Raw genomic sequence first — 23,203 nt, forward strand, 5'->3', positions numbered from 1 at the left:
TTTCTTCAACAACGTCCGCGGTAAACTGTCGCCCATGATCGCTGATTACTATGCGAGGAGGTCCATGTCGGAGTATAACGTGACCCAGCAAGAAGATAGAAATTTCTGTAGCTGTGGCTGATGGCAACGCGGCGGTCTTACAATAGCGGGTAAGGTGATCTACGCAAACGATAATCTAACGAATGCCCTTGGGCCCAGAAGAGCTCCACCAACTTGCTCAAAGGGGACGCTAGGAGGGGGAACTGGTTGAAGCAGGCCGTGTGGCGCTTGAGCTGGGCGCTTGTAGCGCTGGCATTGAGAGGAGCTGGCGACGTACCGTTCGATATCATTCCGCATCTTAGGCCAGTAAAAATGTTCTTGAGCCTGGTAGAGCGTACGTGTGGAACCAAGATGACCGGAAGTTGGGTCATTATGCATGGGGAATAATACTTGGTTGCGAAGGTTCTTGGGGACAACTAAAAGGTAGCGGGCACCGGTGGTCGCATAGCTCTTCTTATACAACGCGCCACCATCACGTGGGCGAGAGCGACTGCCTGCAGGTGACTCCTGTGCTGCCGCGAAGAGCGGCTGTAAGCTCTCGTCCTTGTGCTGCTCGGATATGACGGTACCCGTATCCGGAAATTCCGCGGACACAAAAGCGATGTATTCATCAAAGTTGTTCGCATCACATTCAGTTGTTTGAAGCAGCATCCGAGATAGACAATCAACATCAGCATGCCGCCGGCCACTTTTGTAACAAATAACGAAATCGTATTCCTGTAGACCGAGGGCTCAGCGCGCTAGTCGTCCTGAGGGATCCCGCAGATTCACAAGCCAGCATAGCGAATGATGATCTGTTATCACAGTGAAGGGGTGCCCGTAGAGATACGAAGGAAACCGTTGCACTGCGAAGATGAGCGCCAGACGCTCTTGTACGGTGACTGTGTAGTTGCGCTCGGAGCGGCTCAAGGATCGGCTCGCGTACGAGATAACCTGCTCACTGTCGCCAGCACGCTCAACTAGCACAGTACCGATGCCTACGCCACTGGCATCGGTGTGAATCTCAGTTGGTGACAAAGAATCAAAATGGCGAAGAATTGGTTGGGACGTCAACAGGAACTTCAGCTGGCGAAACGATGAGTCGCAATCTGCAGTCCACTCAAACGGAACGCCTTTTTGTAGAAGGCGTGTAAGCGGATGGGCCATGTCAGCAAACTGGGGAATGAATCGGCGAAAGCAGGAGCACAAGCCCAAAAAACTCGGTAACTGCTTGACAGAGTTGGGTATTTTAAATGCTTCTACAGCCGCATTCTTTTGCGGATCTGGTCAGTTGCTTTCTTTAGCGACCAGATGTCCTAGCACAAGAGTTTGTCGATCCCTAAAATGGCATTTTTTGTAGTTGAGCACAAGACCCGCTTTCTCCAAGCAATTCAAGACCAAGCATAAATGTTTGCTGTGCTCACTAAACGTTCGCCCGAAGATCACAACGTCGTCTAAGTAGCACATATCGTGTCGATCAACCTTTCGAACGTTGCGGGTGCGCGACACAACCCGAAAGGCATCATGATAAACTCAAGTAATCCGTCGAGTGCAACAAATGCTGTCTTTTCTCTGTCGTCCTTGTGTATAGGAATTTGCCAGTAACCTGACCGAAAATCAAAAGAGGAAAAGTAAGATGCCGCGAAGAGTCAGTCGATGGTGTCGTCAATTCGTCGGAGCGGATATACATCTTTTTTTTAATAACGGCGTTTAGGTGACGATAACCAACGCAGAACCACTACGTACGGTTTTTCTTCTTCACCCATATCACGGGGGCTGCCCAAGGACTAGATGATTCTCGAATGACGCCTTTGCATAGCATTTCTTGGACTTGATCGCTGATTATCTTGCGTTCTGACGGGGACACACAATAGAGTTTTTGGTAGATTGGCTGGGCGGCTCCTGTGTTGATGCGGTGACGAGTTCTGGACGCAGGAATCGATGGTGGGCAGTCGTGCTGCGCAAAGTCGAATACCGAGGTGCGTTTCTTAAGCAGGGCCATCAACACTCGACGCTCGTAATCACTGAGTGATTTATCAATCATGGAATGTAGCTTCGAGCTCCCGGGGCTCGAGACACTTGTTGCTCCTCCATCGGGTAGCTCTGTAAGTACTGCCACTGATACGGGCGAGTCTTCCTGAAACATGGCAATCTTTAGGCCTTGAGGTAGCACTGCCACTTCAGTGGAACACCCTTACAAAAATTTTTATAGAAAGTCCATAGACAGTCCATAGACATTTGTCTATGAAGTCTATAGACTGTCTATAGACATTTCTTGAGACTGGTCTATAGACAGTCTATAGATTTATGGCCGCACACTTTTTATAGACTGGTCTATAAAAAGTCTGAGTTTATAGACTGTCTATAGACATTTCTTTAGACTAGTCTATAGACAGTCTATAGACTTATGGCCGCACACTTTTTATAGACTAGTCTATAAAAAGTCTGAGTCTATAGACTGTCTATACACTGTCTATAGACTGTCTGTAGACTTATGGCCATACACTTTTTATAGACTAGTCTATAAAAAGTCTGAGTCTATAGATTGTCTATAGACTTTCGATAGACTTATGGCCATACACTTTTTATAGACTAGTCTATAAGAAGTCTATAGACTTAGACTTCTTATAGACCGTCTATAGACTTATGGCCATACACTTTTTATGGACTAGTCTATAAAAAGTCTGAGTCTAGAGTGTCTATGGATTAATTAAAATTCATGTTTGTATATACAGTTGTCTGCATAATGTCTATGGGCAAGTGTATAGGCTTACAGTTCTACTTTTGTAGACTGAAGTCTATGGAATGTCTACAGACAAATGTATATATACTATAGACATTCTATAGACTTCAGTCTACAAAAACAGAACTTTATAATCCAATACACTTTTTTCTATGACATTCCGCATACACTTGCCAACAAACATGCATTTTCATTAATTTATAGACACTCTATAGACACAGACATTTTATAGACAAGTCTACAAAGAGTGTATAAGGCCATAACTCCATAGCGGCTATCTACAAGTTAGTTTACATTTTTCATTACATGCGGTAGCAAAACGTTTTGAATGTATTTCATTTCATTTTATAGATATGAAATGCATGGAATGCAGATATTATGCATGTGCACCTGTTGCTTTTCATCTGCACTTATGCATTACCGTTAGTAGATTAATAAAGCTCCTGAACCAGCTGTACTTTCATATATGTTGCATAAACAGAAAGAATTTATATAGTGCTGAATCATGCAGTGCAAAAAATAAAACAAATGCACCGGCAATGCATTAATCGTTTTTATTGCTCGATATAATACATGAATTCCTTAAATTCTTGTCTTATGCTATTATGGAAACAGATTAAATATTTACACTACTCCTTGGCAAGCATGGTCGCCAGGCTGGCCTTGACCTTTGTGTCATTAGTCCCAAAGGTGCTGCAGGTGTATGCTGCAAATAAGTACATGCAGCAATATGAGGCAAAAATAACAGATGTGTATTCTTTGTATGTTCATTAAGCAGCTGAATATATTTACTCAAACCATCTAAGTCAATACTTAATGCGGTTTAACTATGACTAATGGCTGCTTGTCAATACAAATCAGTACCTTTATGCAATGTTCTATTGCATGGTATGGTGATCAATTAAACAGTCACAACTGCTGCTCGTGTCAGCAACAGTATGTTCCCTTTTATGACAAGTTCATATATGATGCATTAATGTACTTATCCCAAATGGTCCCTATATTTATTGCGGAAACGTTACCCAGTTGGGCTGTCTGTACAGTTTTTTTGGCTGGTAGTTAAGTATGCCCGTGCAGAGGGATGTTTTCAGAAGACGTGACTGGAATATTACCAGTATCATGCCTAAGATTGTAATTTATTTTGCTTAGTACACATTGAAATGTATTTCTCATACTTTTAAATGAATGGGTCATTTGCCATAACTTCAACAGATGGCAGATGGGTTGATTGTATTGATATGGTACCTTAATTTCTTGCAGGTAATGAGGCCTCTTGGGCATACTAACAGGTTTCCAAGTTAGGTATACCACATGAGCACCCGAAATACCACACGAGCACTTTGTGTCATGGCACGACAGATATGCACCTCCTAGGAAACAGAACTGATAGTATAGTTTGAATGAATTCTATCACAGTAAATTATTTAAGGTGCTTTGAAAGATGAAAATTTTTTCTAGGCTATCGAGGTTCAGGACGTTTAGTTAACGCAAAAAAAAACATATTGAGTAAGAAATGCCTTGTCAGTCTGCTTGACTTTCTTTTTTTTTCAATAAATAGAACCAATTTCCTTCAATTTTTATGAAGTGAAACGTTTTAAAAATATATTTAACACAGAGACTTTCTGGAAACTTTGACATGTAACAAGACAGCATACCTATGTGGCCAATTTAAAGTTTCCCGATCTTTTTCCAAGCCTTTCCTGGCTGTTTTCATGAAAATTTTCTGGCAATCTAAGACGCCTGCAGCTTAAGTGCAATAAAAAATACTATGGTTTAATGCTTACCAAGTACTGCCAGTCCATAATATTTAGATAAAACTAATAACACGTCAGTCACTTAACATGTAGTATTAGATGCAACTGACTTGAATCCCTTGTTTAATAAAGCTGACAAGGGCTTCGGCAAGTTCGTAATTGATGGCCACATGAGTACAGCACGGAAGACACAGAGACACGCGTAAAACAAATGCAACAATGTGAGGGAAAACTATACAATAAGTTATTTTTACGGTTCAATAGTAGTTTTCTATATAATTTGCTCTCACCACTTATGCCTCTAGTTAACTTTGTTTACCTATGACTAAAGACTACATGGCAATATTAATCAGTACCATTATGATGTTTCGTTATATTATAGTATGATAAGCAGTTAGACAACCATAATGGTCGCCGGTGTTAGCAACGGTACGTTTCGTTTCAAGACAGGTTCATGTGACACACAGTGTACTTATAAAAATAAAAGAAATGCGAGAATCCCAAACGATTCCTATAATAATAATTGTTGAAACAAAGATACCCTGCTGGAATGTGCACATTTTTCAGGTGTTAATGAAAATGTGCCCGTGCCGATCGAACATGCTCAGCATACTGACTGCAGTTTTGAACAATCACGTTAACATTTGCAATTTATTTCCGCTTAGAACAGTCTGCATTGTCTCTTTTCTCATACTTCGAGATGAATACATTTGCCACACTTTCAGTAGAATGCGCATGAATGGGGGCGTACTGATCAGGTCACATATCAACTAAAACATGTTACAATCTCTTAGGTGTGTTAATAAGGGTAGAACAAATGCAATGTCCACTGAATTATTTGAATAATCTGTGCGTTATCTACTAAGAAAAGACCACCAAATTGATAATCTGGCTCTTTTTTCTTTTGTACAGCGCATATAGTATGCAGTCTGTCCAAGACGACGGCACTACATGCAACAGTAATGAAAACCGGAACACTTATTGCGCACGACAAGGGCTTCATACCGTGCACGACTGGCACAATGCGAATCTGCGCCAGCAGCTGCCTAGAGATTAAGAGCACGTAAACTGCATAACCCCGAAGCATCGAAAGGCGCTTAACGCTTTTCATATAGCTCGAAAGATAACTTCTGCTGCTAAACTGTTTAAAAAAGAGACAAAAAACAAATCTTCCAACTACCGTCAAACGCAATGCCTTCAGTCTGAAACTTGTAAAGGTGCTTCCCGGAGCGACTAATGTGCTCCAATTTTTTCGGCTAAGTTGCGAAGCTGCGAGTGACTGAGCTTATCGCAGGTTTCATGCTCCAAAAGCGTTTGTGGTTGCATATAAATAGATTGGGTGAATCTAGAGATTTTCGCTTGACATTTCTTCAAGTCTCGTGTTTTGCTTGCGGTAACTTCCCAAAATTATTTAGATTGGTTGCCAGAAACCTTAAAAATACTGCTACCTTAAAAACAATGCGAAAACGGCAGTGCACACACTGCTGATGCATGCCCCGCAAACACGGCCTTTCATCCGAGTACGTTAGCAGTTATTTAACTATACGTGTCTGTCAGAACATTCTTGATGCTAACACAATTTCGAGATATATACGTAAAGCGTGTCACGAGAATTTCACTACACATGCGGCGCAGCATTCATCGCGGCCGGATCAAGCGCCACGAAATGAGATCTACCACACTGGCTGCCCAACATACACAATCCGCTTAGTGGTAGCTCAATATCAAGTTAAAACATGGTGTAGCTTTCTTCTTTACGCACCTAAACTATTATGCGAAAATCAACAAGCCCGAGTGATCGCTCGCCGTAAAACATTCCGTATAGTAGAAGCGAGAACCAGAGCGCGTTATGAAACCATGTCAACGAGAAACCGACACTATACCCGAGTCGCCTGCGCTACATGCAGCCGCTTCGCGCTACGAAATGCGCTCACATAATCATGAGCTATTGACGCAAAACATCTTTTCTAAAGCTTACCGTTCAGTGTAGTTGACGTGTGATGCCACAAAGATGACACGCATACACAGACACCAACGTTCAGGTGGACACCGCACACCGGTACAACCGTATACGTGCTCGGCGCACTCGTTGAGATGGCGCCCCGCCGCGCATGCGCAAGATCTCCGAACATGCGCAGGAGCTCCGCGCGCGAGGACGCGCGCGCTCGGAGGAGTGTGAGCGCCTTTTCCTCCTTCATTTTTTTTTTTTTTTCGCTCTCTCTCTGCGCGCCATGCGCGCCGGAACGGGTGGCTTATTCATCTTTATCACCATTATTCATCTTTTTTCGTGGACGAAGGAAATGCGCTGGCAGGTTCTATGACAAACGCTGCGGGCTATCGTATGAGACTGGAACGCTAACTTGAATGCGCTGTTTGTAAAAGCCATTACAGGGCCCTTCAAACGTTTCAGACGCATTATTGCCAGCGTCGATTAGTAATACAGCGTACTTGTAGCATATCTTAAAAAATTATGGGGTTTTACGTGCCAAAACCACTTTCTGATTATGAGGCACGCCGTAGTGGAGGACTCCGGAAATTTCGACCACCTGGGGTTCTTTAACGTGCACCTAAATCTAAGCACACGGGTGTTTTCGCATTTCGCCCCCATCGAAATGCGACTTGTAGCATATCTTCAAGCGTACCACCAAATGTGATGCCCGCACGTATGTTAGTGCTAATTTTCTGTTCCGGTGATAGGTCAAAGCAATCAGTACAGCATTGAGGTACTCATATGCGTGGCTGCCCAGGCATACCGCCGGCGAAATACTGGGTGGGCTCTGATGATTTGGCACCTATTTTAAGTGAATGAGAAACTTTGATGGGTTTATAGTGCATGATATCAGTCAACAAAAAACCGCCCTATGTTAGTGACGCAGCCGAGGTGTGAAGAAAATGTGAAAAGTATCCGAGAATCGGACGACACACAACGCGAACACCACATGCGCGACATCGGTTCATCGCACATTCACAAAGTCCGCGTTGTCAGCTACAAACATTACGAGTGTCCTTGCTGTTAGCTCGATGCCTGTTTGGAATCCACTTGTAGCTGAAGCTGGCGTTCATAACAACTATTATAACAATTGGATCGGCGTTTTGCTTTCTTTATTCTACTGCCGCAAAAGTGATGCAACTGTGAAGACTATCTTGGAATTGCCGAGACCGACTACGTAGATCATATCATGTGGTCAACAAATGCGGAGGTATACACTATGTGTATACTAATGTCTACAAATAGGCTCTACAGCAATCTCAGCAGTATACAACTTCAGTGGCTTATATCAAACGCAGCTACGTATTATCCACCGGTACCTGCGCTTGGTTACAGCGTACACGGGTTGGGCCCAGATTAACGATGTTTGTCTATTGTTAATCTATAGACATGCAATACCACGACAACTCAGAGGCAGACCAGGTGGTGAATTCACCACCTGGTCTGCCGGCTTTCGCGACTTATTCACCACCTTTGCCACATCATCACCATCTGACCTTCACCAGCTGGTCTCGCGAAGTGTACGTCCGGGAAGCAGCCAGGTTTAGGGCCTTCGGGTGCCTGGAAGACCTTTGTGACTCGGACGTTGCCTGTTCCGCCGCGATCCTCGTTCGGTGCAGCTGCACCGAATGACGGCTAGCAGTCTGCAAGGTTTGCCCGCCGCGCCGGGGTTGCACGCGGTGCCGGTCGCGCATGAACCAGTGCCATATCATCGCCTTCGCAGAGGGCGGGGAGTATGGGAACTCGGCATTACATATTATCGCCTTTCTTATATAGACATTCAATACACCAGGAGAGAAAAAGAAATAGAAACCTTAGCCGACTATTATTATTAACTGTCTAATATAGAGAGTCTATAGAAAGAGTATGGACAAAAATAAATAGAGACTGTATCGGCTTTCGTCTATAGGTAGTCCACATAGAGGGGAAGCAGACAAAAAAGAAACAAACACTTTACGGAATTTTTTCTATAGACCGTCTATAGACTGCGCGTAGACAAAAAGAAATAAAAACCTTATTGACTTTCGTCTATAGAAAGTCTATAGACAGAGTATATGGACAAAAATATACAGAGACATGTACCCACTTTCGTCTATAGGTAGTCCATAGAGGGGAAGTAGACAGAAAAGAAACAAACACCTTATCGACTTTTTTCTATAGACCGTCCATAATCTACGAGTAGACGAAAACAAATAGAAACCTTATCGACTTTCGTCTTTAGAAAGTCTGTAGACAAAGTATGGACAAAAATAGATAGAGACCGTACCCACTTTTGTCTATAGGTAGTCCATAGAGGGGAAGGATACAAAAAAAAACACCTTATCGACTTTTTTCTATAGACTGTCTATAGACTGCGAGTAGACAAAAAGAAATAGAAACCTTATCGACTTTCGTCTATAGAAAGTCTATAGACAAAGTATACCCGCCGTGGTTGCTCAGTGGCTGGTGTTAGGCTGCTGAGCACGAGGTCGCGGGATCGAATCCCGGCCACGGCGGCCGCATTTCGATGGGGGCGAAATGCGAAAACACCGGTGTACTTAGATTTAGGTGCACGTTAAAGAACCCCAGGTGGTCGAAATTTCCGGAATCCTCCACTACGGCGTGCCTCATAATCAAAAAGTGGTTTTGGCACGTAAAACCCCATAATTTAATTTAATTTTATAGACAAAGTATGGACAAAAATAGATAAGAGACCGTAATCCACTTTCGTCCATAGGTAGTCCATAGAGGGGAAGGATACAATAAAGAAACAAACTCCTTATCGACTTTTTTCTCTAAACTGTCTATAGACTGCGAGTAGACAAAAGAAATAGAAACCTTATCGACTTTTGTCTATAGAAAGTCTATAGACAAAGTATGGACAAAAATAGATAGAAGCTGTATCGACTTTCGTCTATAGGTAGTCCATAGAGGGGAAGTAGGCAAAAAAGAGCAAACACCTTATCGACTTTTTTCTATAGACCGTCTATAGACTGCGTATACACAAAAAGAAATAAAAACTTTATCGACTTTCGTCTATAGACAGTCTACAGACTTTGTATCAACAAAAGTCCAAATCTATAGAAAGGAAAGGTCGTCTATAAGAAGTCTATAGACTTTCTATAGACAGTCTAAAGTCATTTTTGTAAGGGCAGTTTAGCGCCCACAGCCCCGCGAATCCATTGGTCACTGAGACCACGCAGTGCGGAACTAACACGGTTTTCTTGAAGCAGTTCCGACGTACAGGTTCTACGGCAGCATCGTACGAGATAGGAGTCGGAGATGAACAGGCGATGGTAACACGCATCGCGGATAAGACGGGCACAACTGTCTTGAAGAGAGATGGTGTTTTATTCTAGAATATATTTGTCAGCAGTACTACTCATTCTGTTTATATCCTTGGAAACAAACAAGCGAAGACACCAATGACAACAGAGGAGAAATTACTTCTACTTACTAATTGAATTAAAGAAATGACAAATTAATGGCAATGAAAGTGGTTGAGAAAACTTGCCATAGGCGTGCGATGCTCTAACCAATGGAGCTACCGCGGCGCCGTTTTCCCATCCACTTTCTTGTGTATTTATATTTTACTACTAGAACTAACTACTACTACTACTACTAGAACTACATCATTTTCCCACCTGCGGCAAGTTGTTTTTTCATCCACTTTTATTGCCATTAATTTATCATTTCTTTAATTCAATTAGTAAGTACAAGTAATTTCCCTTATGTTCTCTTTGGTGACTTTGCTTGTTGGCTTCTCATGATATGATTATTAAAAATCGCGCCCCTCGGTCAACCCCCTTTCTTCTCCTTCATTACTGCTTCTATTTGTAGGATCAGAGTTCACGCTGTATTGCATACTATCAAAGTACAAAGAGGCGAGAATAATGCTAATTTATTGTTTTAGAAAAAAATTGGCACTTGAATCGACCAGAATTATTAAGGGGTACATACTGACTTAATAAGTATGACTGAAGAAAGGTCATCTAGATGAAAAATACAATTACTTCAGCTACAACGTGTCTATGAAGGCAAATACATGCAGTCAAACTGCTTTTAGTGGTGACGTTTGAGCTGGTAGAATATCAGAAAAATGATAGATGTCTTACGCAGAATATTTCGACGGCTATTATAGTGCAGCAGGACATTAACTGGACCTCTCCTCCACTTGCACACCAATAAAAGCGCAGCACACACAGCACAGTTGGAAAGGCAGTTGCTCTTCGTGCGTGTGTTGGCAACCTGGTTCCTGCAAAGAGAAGGGGTTGGTAATAAACATACAACGATGTTAAAGAAGGTCCATGAAACTAGCTTAGGTACTGTATTCGTTTTCTTTAGTTTACATTTCGTAATAATACATTAGTTTAAGAAGTTTGTGTTCTAGAGCGCGATTTTCTTTTACATTAATTAGCTCATACTGTTTTATTTATTTTTATTTGCAAAGAAACGTTTTTCAGCTGGTCTACCGCTTGCTCAGAAAGACCGACAACAGCGATCTAACACTTACATAATGAACCCTATAGAGAGCTGTAATGTTCGCAATAAAGGTGTGCGAGATATATCTGCTACCACTTGCTAGCACTGTCTGTATTAGGTGCTGTCACTACATTGCTACACCTTTATTTATCGGAATAAAAAATAATGTGATGCACAAAACTCTACTCTGTTGTATTGTTATTCTGTCTCTTTTATTCGAACAATTCATTACATTAACCTGTGTATACGTGCAGGTATAATTCTGAATGCCATTTCATGGTTGGTGACTTCCTCGTTGAGCTTGAATCTCCATAGGGATGACAAGCTAATTAAACTGAATGGTTTGAAGCAAGGATTACGTAATTGTTGCTTATGACTTTAAATTGCACCAACTGCACACGGTCCGCGCGAAATTACAGTCCATTTCTTATTTTCCTTAGCGCAACTAGCCGCATCAAATTAAAGAAAATTTCAAAAATTAAAGTGAACGCACCTGCTCGTTTACAAAGATGCTCGCTTTGCTGCGGTGTGTTTCGCCGTCCTTGGATTAGCGTAGGCAGTGACGATCTGCCCGAGTACAAAGAGCGCCGATGGCCGGCGCTCGCGCAAGCGACACACGCACACAGGCAACACACCCACTGGTGACAGGAATCTTCGTAGCTGTTTTCTTTTTGCAAGTTCGAAGTCCGCCGCAGTTATGTATCGCGCCGTGCTTGAACTGATCCGGCTGTCTACGATGAGCCGCAAGAAACACGTGAATGCACTGACGCCGATGGTAGGTTCGGAGCACTGGCACGAAGAATACCCGTGTGCAGGTCATCAACTGGCTCATGCACGGAGTAAGACGACAATCACTGCACTAGCTCGCAGTCTTCTTGACAGGACGGCCGATCTGTCTCGGCGCTGCAGTGGAATAATTCCGGTGCCGAAGCGCTCCAGAGGAGTGCAACGGTCCCTAAAACGAAGCCCTTGAAAATGCGCAGCACGGTTAACCCAAGAAAAGCTACGGAGGCAACTGGCGTCCATCGGAAAACGCTGACGAAGCGAGCGACAGATCTCAAGGCAGCCATGTTTACGCACTAACTTCACTCGAGGAGCGATTCAAGGTAGCTGCTAGGCTACCTTGAGATTCTGGAGTAAAGCGCTCGAGCTTTCCTTCACTCAACTATAGCAGAGTGGAATGCTCTACCGCAAGAAGTCGCTTCTATGTCCTCGGTTGATTCATTTGTGGCTGCCGTACAATCTTTGCAATGAAGCGTGTTCGTTTTAGAATCACCATTTTCCTATTTTTGTAATTTTGTACATGCTGCCTTTCCCGACGCAATAGTCTGTATCATTAAGCATTCTTTTTTTATGGTTCCTCGTAACCTAAGTTCTTGTTGTTTTTGACTTGCAGTGCCGACTTTGTATACACTGTTTGAACCGCACCGATGGCACCGGCTGTTGGAATCTCAGCGCGGCCACCAGCTGTTGGAACCTCAGTGCTGACGCCCGTTATTGCAACTGGGTCGCATGCCCCAAGGGTAGCGTTGGCCTGGCGGCCTGGGGCACACTGGAAGCATCCGAAGGTCCCAGCAAAGCATGAGGCGACTGCTAACAGAACAACTTGTTTATTCTAGCATCGCAAAGAGCGGGCGGTCAGGTCGACCGAAGTAGAGAGACGGGAGAGCACGTTACTCAACAGCAGAAATCGGAGCCTCTCTCTTGGCGTCCGGGGGCAGCTGCTCTTATACTCTCGGAGTTGAGAGCAAGAGGGAAGGTCACGAGATGACACCACGTGACGGCAGCGACGGACGGACTGAGAGACACGTTGGGACAAGGAGGTGACGCATCAGACGGGCCGGCGCCGTTCAGACCTCCTCGCTTCACACTGGGGGAGCTCCTCTCCCCGGCTGCCGCGCTTTGACAAGCGTGGGCACACACACACACACGCACACACAAAGACACGTGGCACTGAACATGCCGGGACGCGCTCGGCGGGGCGCGCTCGCGGCCGCTCCGAACGGGCCAAAATGTCCGCCGCTTGGAACGAAGCTCCGGCGTACGTTGCATCCGCGCTGGCTTTACCGCGCGTCGTAGGCGAAACGTAACAGACCGCCCCGCCGGGGGAGGGAGATCCCGATGGTCAGGGGACTGCATCCGCTGTCCGGAGGGATGTCGCGCGATGATGCTCATAACCGAAGTCGGTCGTCCCTCGGCGTTTCTTGAGCGCAGCGCACCGAGAAGGCCTCGTTCTCACGTTCAGGTTCACAGAGGACACTGCAAAGTGACTTCGGGAGAGTTCTCATTTTTCTCTCGTTCCCAGCAAGCGTTAGAACTACGCCGAAACTCAGCCGCTCAGTCAGCAAGCACGGCACAACCCTCACTAAGCCATGCCAGGCTCTTTCCCCTTTAATACTACTGCCTAGTTCCTTACAGTAGTCTAGCAGCACTCAGAACGCGTCCACAAATCGGAAAATTGCACTACAAAGCACATCATCACTTTGAAACACTACACAAAAGCAATATGTTAAAAATCCTGCCTCAGGAAGAAAAACATCAATAACAAACAATTTTGAGGCTGATTCCCACGTTAGGGGCTTCGACTTAAGCCATCGGCGTTACCGTTGAGACTCCCCTTTTTGTAACGCACCTCAAAGGAATGTTATTGCAAAGCGAGGCTCCAGTGCAGGAGGCGGCCATTTGTGAAAGAGATAGTCTGCAGCCATTGGAGAGGGCAGTGATCCGTCTCGAAACATGCGAAGCGGAGATCGCAGCGAGCGAACGTACACTACCTCAGCTGGCGAAAACCCCGTAGCCGCATGCGGCGCGGTCCTCAATGCAAACATCACCTCAGGCAGAAAGAGCTCCCAGTCAGTTTGTTGTTCAAAACACAATGCTCTCAACACGCGCTTCATGACGGAGTGGAGCTTCTCAACGGAATTCGACTGGGGGTGGTGCACTGAGCTGTGTAGCAGCTTTACCCCGCACCTTTCGAGAAAGGCCGTCGTCAAAGCGCTAGTAAACACTGTGCCCTGATCTGATTGGATTTCCGCAGGAAAACCAACTCGCGCAAATATGGACAGTAGTGCATTGACTATCTCAACTGAGCTGAGTTCTTTAAGCGGCACTGCTTCAGGGAACTTTGTCGCTGGGCAGATCACAGTCAAAATGTGTCTGTACCCCGTGGCTGTTACCGGCAGAGGTCCCACTGTATCAATAACGAGCCGTCTAAAAGGCTCCGTAATGATAGGTACCAACTTCAACGGCGCCCTCGATTTGTCCCCTGGTTTGCCCACCCGCTGACAGGTGTCGCATGTCTTCACAAAGTGGTCTGCGTCCCGAAAACACCCTGGCCAATAGTACTCTTGCAAGAGACGGTCCTTAGTTTTCTTAACTCCTAGGTGTCCGGACCACGAACCCCCATGCGACAAGCGCAACAGATCCTGACGGTAGCACTGAGGCACGATCAGCTGATCGAACTCCACTCCCCTGCGGTCTACATACTTCCGGTACAGGACCCCACCTCTTTCCACAAAGCGAGCATTTTTCTTGGCGATACCTTCCTTGATAATGCAGCGTATGTTTTCTAGGCTGCCATCCTTCTTTTGCTCGGCTATCAAAGCCGACCGGCTCACTTTTAGCAACCTATTAAGTCCGTCTGACGTAGGCGCGACGAGCAAATCTGCAGATAGCTCTTCTAACTTTCCTGCATCGGGAATTTCCTCTCCAGTATCTGGTGCCTTTAACGCTACAGGCTCAGTTTTATTCAGTTCGGGCGTGCTCTGAATATCAGCTTGCTGCGCCTCTGACCCTTTCTCATCGTTCGACAACGTCGACACCGCAACTACCGCCTTTGCAGCGAGCTCCCGAACCTTCGATCTGGTTAAGGCCTGAACGCTAGCCTCACCAAACAAAAGCCCCTTCTCGCGCAGTAGGTGATCGGACCTGTTCGAAAATAGGTACGGGTACTGGGGGGGCAGCATAGATGACACTGCCGCCTCCGTCTCAAGTGCTCCGAAAGGACCTTCAATGAGCACTTTTGCTACGGGCAGACACACGCTATGAGCTTCCACGGCTTGCTTGATCCATGCGCACTCGCCCGTGAACATATCGGGTTCTACGTAAGAAGGGTGAACTACATCCATCGTAGCTGCGGAATCGCGAAGCACTCGGCACTCCTTCCCGTTCACGAGGAGGTCTCGCATGTAAGGCTCGAGAAGCTTCATGTTCTCGTCAGTGCTGCATAATGACAAAAACACTACTTTTGCTTTTGTTTCCGGACACTGCGCCGAAATGTGACCCGGCTTCTGGCACGTATAACACACGCGCGCTTGCCTCGTCTCGAACCGCTTTCTGCGTTCGGCTTCGGCTGCCGCCGTCTCCTTACGTTCGGTCGGACTGCTTTCACTCGCATCCGCAGTACGTGTGTCCCCCTTTGCTCTCATGGGCGTGAACTTCGGCCTCTCGAACTTAGAGCCAAATTCACCCTTTTGACCGTCCTTAGCTCCGCGAGCCCGACGCGTCACAAACTCTTCGGCTAGCTCAGCGGCTCTAGCCACCGTACTAACGTCTGGCCTATCCAAGACCCAGTACCGCACGTTCTCAGGTAACCGACTATAAAACTGTTCCAGCCCGAAACACTGCAGAACTTTCTCGTGGTCACCAAACGCTTTCTCTTCTTTGAGCCACTCCTGCATGTTTGACATAAGCCTGTAGGCAAACTCTGTATACGACTCACTTTTGCCTTTCTCATTTTCTCGAAACTTCCGACGGAACGCCTCCGCGGACAGCCTGTACTTTTTTAGCAGACTCGATTTCACTTTGTCGAAATCCTCTGCCTCCACTCTCTCCAAGCGAGCGACTACGTCGGCCGCCTCGCCGGGTAACAAAGTGAGCAAGCGCTGTGGCCACGTTTCCCGAGAGAACCCCTGCTTCTCGCACGTTCGCTCAAAGTTAACCAGGAACAAACCAATGTCCTCTCCAAGCTTAAACGGCCGCATTAGGTCAGTCATTTTGAACAATACTCGTTCTCCTGCACTGTGTGCCTGACTTCCATTACGAGCGCGTTCCATCTCCACCTCGAGACGCTTCATTTCCAAAGCGTGTTGACGGTCACGCTCTTTTTCTTTCTCTTGTTGCTCTCGTTCTATCTGTTCTTTACGTTCACGCTCATCTTTTTCTTTTTGCTCTTTAAGTTCGCGCTCCTGTCTTTTTGCCCTCTCCTCGATGGTCTCAAGGCATTCCGACAGCTCGTCATCCTCAGCTTTTAACTCAAGAATAGCCTTTAGCAGATCTGGTTTTCTGAGTTTGTCTGAGATATCCAGACCCAACTCTCTTGCAAGCTCTAGCAATATCGGTTTGCGCAACGACTTCAAATCCATGGCTGCTCTGAATGCTGCTTTCTCTACTGCCAACTATTGTCTTGCCGCAACTAACCCGGCAGCAACGACAACCACAATTACCAGCTCTGTTTCTGACACTAACAAAAGCCTGGCAAAACTCAGAAGAAGAAAGTCCCGCACTCACCAAACCTCGCAGCCAAGATTTCAGCGCAGTCGTTCCGCTGCAGGCAACCAGTCATCACACAGGGCTCGTTGCACTGCTCCCGGATGGTCGTTGTGCTGCTCAGCATACAGTCAACCGCATTTCTTCGCTGCTGGCCTCCGTTGTCGCGATCTCACCGCTGGCAACCAGATGTTTGAACCGCACCGATGGCACCGGCTGTTGGAATCTCAGCGCGGCCACCAGCTGTTGGAACCTCAGTGCTGACGCCCGTTATTGCAACTGGGTCGCAAGCCCCAAGGGTAGCGTTGGCCTGGCGGCCTGGAGCACACTGGAAGCATCCGAAGGTCCCAGCAAAGCATGAGGCGACTGCTAACAGAACAACTTATTTATTCTAGCATCGCAAAGAGCGGGCGGTCAGGTCGACCGAAGTAGAGAGACGGGAGAGCACGTTACTCAACAGCAGAAATCGGAGCCTCTCTCTTGGCGTCCGGGGGCAGCTGCTCTTATACTCTCGGAGTTGAGAGCAAGAGGGAAGGTCACGAGATGACACCACGTGACGGCAGCGACGGACGGACTGAGAGACACGTTGGGACAAGGAGGTGACGCATCAGACGGGCCGGCGCCGGTCAGACCTCCTCGCTTCACACTGGGGGAGCTCCTCTCCCCGGCTGCCGCGCTTTGACAAGCGTGGGCACACACACACACACGCACACACAAAGACACGTGGCACTGAACATGCCGGGACGCGCTCGGCGGGGCGCGCTCGCGGCCGCTCCGAACGGGCCAACATGTCCGCCGCTTGGAACGAAGCTCCGGCGTACGTTGCATCCGCGCTGGCTTTACCGCGCGTCGTAGGCGAAACGTAACAACAATCACTCCTGCCTGGACTGCCAAGAGGCAGTTGGCAGTATGTAATAAATAAATAAATAAATAAATAAATAAAAGGCGCGTTTCAAGTGGAGGGCGATTTGTGAAATGAAAAACTGCCCTCAAGGAGCATTTCGAGTGGAGGGTCAAGTCTAGGTGCGTTTGTGAATACGGGGGACAGTCTCTCCAATGCTATTCACTGCGTGCTTAGAAGAAGTATTCAAGCTATTAAACTGGGAAGGCTTAGGAGTAAAGATCGACGGCGAATATCTCAGCAACCTTCGGTTTGCCGATGACATTGTTCTATTCAGCAACAATGCAGACGAATTACAACAAATGACTGAGGACCTTAACAGCGAGAATGTAAGAGTGTGGTGGAAGATTATTGACCTTGAATGTCACGTGGTGGTTATGTTCAAGAACACAGTAGAAATACTGTGAAAAGACAAAACTATCTTTTATTGGGCGAACCTGTGCCCACAAGAACAGGCTACACTTATAGCACAACGACAGCGGCGAACACCGTCGGTGATCGTCGAAAATCTGATCCGCGGGTCAAGCGCGTCGGCTTCTATACAGCAGTCGTCACATGTTCCAGACTAATCGTTGGGACCCGCGTACCTTCCACAAAGTTCTACACCATTCGCGTCACGCGATGAAATCTGATAACACAAGGTTCGGCGACAACAGACAGCCGGATAGAAGCATCGATAACTTTCCAGAAACTTCGGATACATGCAGGCGCGTCCCGCGCTGTGCGATAACATTTCTTAGGCGTCGAAACGTGGTCGCCCGATCAAGATAAGTACACGTGTCAATATGCAGAAGTCAAAGATAATGATAAATAGCTGGGCAAAGGAACAAGAGCTCCGCATCGCCAGTCGGCCTCTAGATTGTGTGATGGAGTACGTTTACCTAGGCGAATTAATCACAGGGAACCCTGATCATGAGATGGAAATTCACAGAAGAATAAAAATGTATTGGATCGCATACGGCAGACGTTCCCATCTCCTGACTGGAAGCTTACCTGTATCATTGAAAATGAAGGTGTGCAATCAGTGCATTTTACCAGTGCTGATATATGGGGCAGAGACTTGGAAACTGGCAAAGAAGCTTGAGAGCGAGGTAAGGACCGCGCAAAGAGCGATGGAACGAATATTGATAATATAGCGTTAAGGGACATAAAGAGAACGGTTTGGATCAGAGAGCGAACGGGTATAGACGATATTATAATTGACATCAAAAGGAAAAAATGGAGTTGGGCAGGTCACGTAATGCGCGGTTAGGTAACCGTTGGACCTTTGGGTTACAGAATGGGTACCAGGAGAAGGAAAACGCAATCGAGGACGACGAAAGACTAGGTAAAGCGATGAAATTATAAAATTCGTGGGCGCTAGTTGGAATCGGTTGGCGCAGGACAGGAGTAATTGGAGATCGCAGAGAGAGGCCTTCGTCCTGCAGTGGAGATAAAACAGGCTGATGATGATGATATTGAAAAACACTTGCTGCAGGTGGGGAAAGATCCCACGTCTTCGCATTATGCGTGCGATGCTCTACCAATTGAGCTACTGCAGCGCCGTTTTGCCATCCATTTTCCGTGATATGTTTTAGTACTAGAGCTAACCCTGGAAGTGTTAGCCAGCGCCACCACTCACAAACCTTGGCGGCGGATGTGGATCATCCTTTCTGCCGCAGGCGTCACGGGTACGTGATCTTTTTGAGTGAACGCAACTGGTGAATAAACCCACACGTGCTACCTGAAGGCATCAATGTTGCCAGATTCGAGACCCGCAATATATATATCACACATGATCCTGAGGCACTCTGAATATAAGAATGCGTGTGTATTATGCACTGTGGGTCGTTGTGTCTTTACTAGTGCAAAAAGTGACCATGGCGTCACATGCGTTGACCACAGTGCCATATTCGCGCAGGAAGTCCAATACTAGTATGAGCTGTTTGCAACACTGGTAAAATAACGAAGGTAGCGACAAAAGCTGTATTCCGGATCGCGAGTCTAGCCGTACATTTGCCTGTAGGTGCCATCGGCTGACCTCCGGCATTTCGAATGGAAGGGCCCGTCCGTTGCATTTTAACCGTCTTAAGTTTGCCTGCTAAGGGCTAACTCATTATAGGAAAGTCGGCCCCAGTGTCAACTAAGGCCATTACTTCGTGCCCATCAACGACTAGAGGGAGGTCTGCAGTCACAATTTTATCGGCGTTAGGCTCTGATAGGTAGTCGATCTGCTGCGTTCTTGGCAATACTGAGGGATTTTCGGCAATTCGATTACGTGCAACCTTCTCCCTGGAATTGACGGCTTTCAGTTTACCCATCGTGGTCTGGCAGACTTCCTCCCCACGTCATCAAAACTGCGGCGGTTCGGTGATGAAAAAAATGGCTGTGGCTTAGCTAAGCTTAAGCCCAGGATGCGAAGCATACTAGCCTTTATTTTAACGCGACAGCGTTAAGGAGCTCGTGTCGCAGAAAAGCCGGTGTCGTCGGCGTCGGCTCAGGCGTGCGGCGCTTGCTCAGGCCAACGCCTCCTATAATATAGTTATAGGAGGCGTTGCTCAGGCGCACATTTCGTTGTCGCGGCGAACGCTGCGTTGCTCGACGCTCACTGCGTCCGATGCGGGGCGCGTAGTCGCTGCGCCGTAGCAAAGCCACCTAGAAACAGTCTCTGTAGCACGCCGCAACCTTCGCTTCTCATTCCAATAGACGACCGCACGCCAAGTTTCATCCTAGACGCCAGCGCTCGTTTCTCCCCTGGCGGCACGATTTCATCTCCAACGGTTGTTTCCGTCGCCGCTTCCCAGGCCCCGTACACTCTCAAGTTCAACAAATGGCCACAGAGGGCGAAAAATCAATCGAGGCGCGTTTCAGCGTAAGCGCGTAAGTGGAGCTACTGTAATTTGGTCGAATACTTTAATTTGTGCTTTCTCTGCTAGGGGCGCTGAACATGCTGATTTTTTTTATTTACACAAACCATTAACATGAACAATCGAGGTGTCTAAGGATGCTTTTTTACCTCAGGCAAATAGGCAGTTGATTTTTTTAAAATTTGATTGTTGAAGCTGCTCTTTAGTCATAGCGTCAAGGTTTTTGTACTTGATTAACCACCGACAGCCGACAGCCTATTGGTATCGATGTGTTTCCTGGCCGTTGGCGTTCGAATACTACGGCGGTAAAACATTTTCGAAAGCATGCTGGTTTCGTCTGCGAGTCGTTACATAGACTTGCTGTAAAAAGGTCTACTCTTGGCAAGGAATAGTGCCTCATTTTGTTAAGGCTTTGATTATCATAATGAATGCGGCGGAGGTTGAGGGAGTTCGCTTGAAGGTACGTTTTTATGCCGTTGATCTCCATAACACCGTAATTACGCAAACCGATGTCACAGAACACCCGATGCATCATTGTGTGTTCTCCGTCATCGCTTGTTTGCTGTACGCCTACTAATTCTTCATTTCTCCTTCAAGTGTTGTATCCTCCTTTTGTCTTTGTTCTCTTGTGCTTCACTTACAGTATGTCGTTCCGTCAGCGGTAATACGCATTTGCAAAGCCAATACGTTTGATAAGACGCAGTGGTTATCATAATTTCACTACACATGTATTAAGCTGGCACATATGGTTCAGATACAGATACCTGTATGCGGACTTGCACGACATTGATTCGGAGATTAGGATAATTATGACGCCCGTAAGGAAGAGGCAGCTGACAGCCGTAAGGTGTTGCGTTCTTTCCGCCAAACTACCCGGCCTGGTAGTGCTGTAAAGATGCTGTATAAAAGTGACACGTGGTGACAGGGAAATTGTTATACTTAGCAGCCGACCGTACGTTTTGTAGCTTAGGTCTTCTTTCTTGTGCGTTTGTGCTACCCTTATTAATGAGCCATTTCTTGACTATGTTCCTGACTATGTAACCGCGTTTGTGTGGATGCGTAGACGTGTGCTTTTTGTTGTACTTGTAAGATGCAAATAAAATATTTTCAGGCTTACTCAATCTTTGGTGTCGTGTGCGTTTATTCCAGTCGAGGCCATCGTGCCATCTGGAAACCGCATTTTGTCAGTAGCCCTACACGAAATGCAACAGCTGGAGCGCGGCGGCACAACTCGGGGTGCCCCGAGTTGTGCCGCCGTAAAACGAAAAACCGCTCGGGATGCCGTTAAAGGTCAGTTCAGAGTGTGCCTTAACTCGATACGACTCAGCGCTACATGTATTCTGATGCGTCTCGATCGTGCTCCCGCCAGTTTGGTTGCTGTGTGGCAAACGTAGCGCCTACTTAAATATGTAGGCGCTACGTTTGCCACACAGCAACTAAACTGGCGGGAGCACGATCGAGGCGCAGCAGCCAGAAACCCAGTAAAGCCACAGAACACCTGGTAAACTGTGCAAAACCCCGTTTCCGTTTCCTGTTGTACAGCGCCACCCGTGGTCACATACTTTAGTTCACGACGCCACCGCTACGCTTATTTCCGTAGCACTGTGGAAGGTACAGTTTCCCTTCTCTAACTTTGTATAGGTGTTCTGTGGCTTCCCTTCGCGGTCGCGCCCGCGTTCAGTTCGCGCTGCGCGCGAAACGTCTCATCTTTGCGACGGCGCCTCTTCGGATGACCGGAAATTATTATTGTGTTGTTAACTGTCACGACAGCAATGTAAACATGAAAAGGTTGATGCCACCAATGAAATTCTGCCGATTCACAAGAAAATGGTACGAAAGAAGCAGACGACAGACATGGATTACTGCGGTGCGCCGAGCGAAGTAAACATCCGGCAAACGAAGCGAGCTCGTTGATTGATCACTCCTGAGTGTATGACGGTTTCTATATGTAACCCACGTGAAATTAATAATTACTCGGTACATAATCCTTTTATTCATATAAAAACTTTAAGTTAAACGAGCGCTTGTCCTGTCTTCTTTCTCGTGTTTCGTTTGTGTGTGCGCTGCCCAAGAATGGAAACCACGTCTGTTGTATGCGCTAGCAGTGGCCGAAGTTCACGCGTGCCGAGAAATTGAATATGTGCATGATGCATTGAACATGACCGGAGTTCATTCCCGCTTCACCACCGCACCGATCGATCGGGTTACTCGATACACACCCGCGTCTTGGTCGCGCTGGCATTGCTGAAGCAGGAATGATTAATAATACTTTCAACTTCCGTCTCTTGAGTACTGTTAAAAAATGACCAAGCTGTCTACATTGCTGCCTCTATTCCATATTGTAGGGGACGTACTAGTTAAAGTTGTGTGCGCATGCCGTACTTGTGCTATGCAGCGATATATCTTGTTTATTTCCGCACAGTGTCGATAGAAGTCCGTTGTCGCCATCAGAGACAACACGGATTTGTAGCAAACATAATGTGAGAAACTGCAAAAATGACTTTAGCTCGTAGGTGCCGTATGTATGTGCCGCATCGTATGTGCTGACGATTTTTCCGGCGGCACATACGATGTCGTTTCCAATTACCTGCTCAGCGTCCCTTACATGGTTAAGCAGACGCTGCCGTTTCGCCGCATTGCAGCCATAAAAATAATCGTCAAGCGTACCGATCTTCTTAAAGGCAAATATAGCGTGTGCAGTTTGTTTCACACTAAGGGGAAAACTCGGAACGTATTGCGTCGCGATGCGGCAAGCAATGGAGTCGTGCGGCGGCAGCAGCTCGAGCAGGCGCACACGCTTGAGGGGCAGTGTCGTGATCTGCGTCGTCTGCTACGGCGGCGCGCGCTGGCCGCATTTTCGGGAAGCGTGGTACTGTCAGGGGCAATGCACCGATTTCATCGGTACTGCGGGAACTGAGCTGATATTCTTTACTAAACGTTGTGCGTCGCCACACTCTGATCCTTCATTGGCGATAATGGAGTTCCACAAACTTCTTTTGACAA

At 46.7% G+C, this 23,203-nt stretch overlaps 1 protein-coding gene and 1 non-coding gene across 2 annotated transcripts in view; both read right to left on the reverse strand.

Moving 5' to 3' along the window:
* LOC139049740 (growth hormone secretagogue receptor type 1-like) overlaps positions 1-23,203 on the reverse strand; it is a 297,774-nt gene that overhangs the window by 258,604 nt on the left and 15,967 nt on the right. The window lies entirely within an intron of this gene.
* On the reverse strand, positions 18,824-18,895 carry TRNAM-CAU (transfer RNA methionine (anticodon CAU)). Its single transcript has one exon. It is a non-coding gene; the product is annotated as a tRNA-Met (tRNA).

This window comes from Dermacentor albipictus, chromosome 1 (genome assembly GCF_038994185.2).
Source record: "Dermacentor albipictus isolate Rhodes 1998 colony chromosome 1, USDA_Dalb.pri_finalv2, whole genome shotgun sequence".
Lineage (NCBI taxonomy): Eukaryota > Metazoa > Arthropoda > Arachnida > Ixodida > Ixodidae > Dermacentor > Dermacentor albipictus.